The sequence below is a fragment of the Penaeus monodon genome, chromosome 28, assembly GCF_015228065.2.
Source record: "Penaeus monodon isolate SGIC_2016 chromosome 28, NSTDA_Pmon_1, whole genome shotgun sequence".
Lineage (NCBI taxonomy): Eukaryota > Metazoa > Arthropoda > Malacostraca > Decapoda > Penaeidae > Penaeus > Penaeus monodon.
In genome coordinates this window covers 35,360,372-35,360,802 of record NC_051413.1, presented here as the reverse complement: position 1 = coordinate 35,360,802, position 431 = coordinate 35,360,372, and the positions used below count along the sequence as shown (strand labels likewise).

At 39.9% G+C, this 431-nt stretch overlaps 1 protein-coding gene across 1 annotated transcript in view; it reads left to right on the top strand.

Moving 5' to 3' along the window:
- Nucleotides 1-431, top strand: part of LOC119591562 (protein mesh-like) — a gene marked incomplete in the record, with an annotated part of 19,450 nt that overhangs the window by 641 nt on the left and 18,378 nt on the right.

The following is a 431-nucleotide window of genomic DNA, read 5'->3' as shown; positions in this document are numbered from 1 at the left end:
CTATTTGGCAAACCCATATACATTTTTTAACTAAGAAAAAAAAAAACAATAATAAACGGAATAGAGAGATACGGGAATACAAAACACTAAATAATCAGACATGGCCCTGCATTGGCGGGGCCCAGTTCGTGGTTTTGTCCCTACTTGTGGCCCTGCTTAAGGACTGGCCAGCGTCTATCAGTTTGTGGATTATCTTAATCCTTATCACGGGGTCTGGGGAGGGAGATAAAAAATGTGGGCGATTTTTTAAAAATACAGGCAGGAAAATATACCTGCACGTATTTGGCTTAGATAGCATAGCTAAAGGGATAGAGAGAGAATAAAAAAGAGAAAAGTGAAGCCCAATATCTTTTTTTTTGTGAAGCAATTGGCAGATGACACCCCAAGGTCCGAAGATTTAGGGAGACAGAGGAAAGGAAAAGGAAGAACAT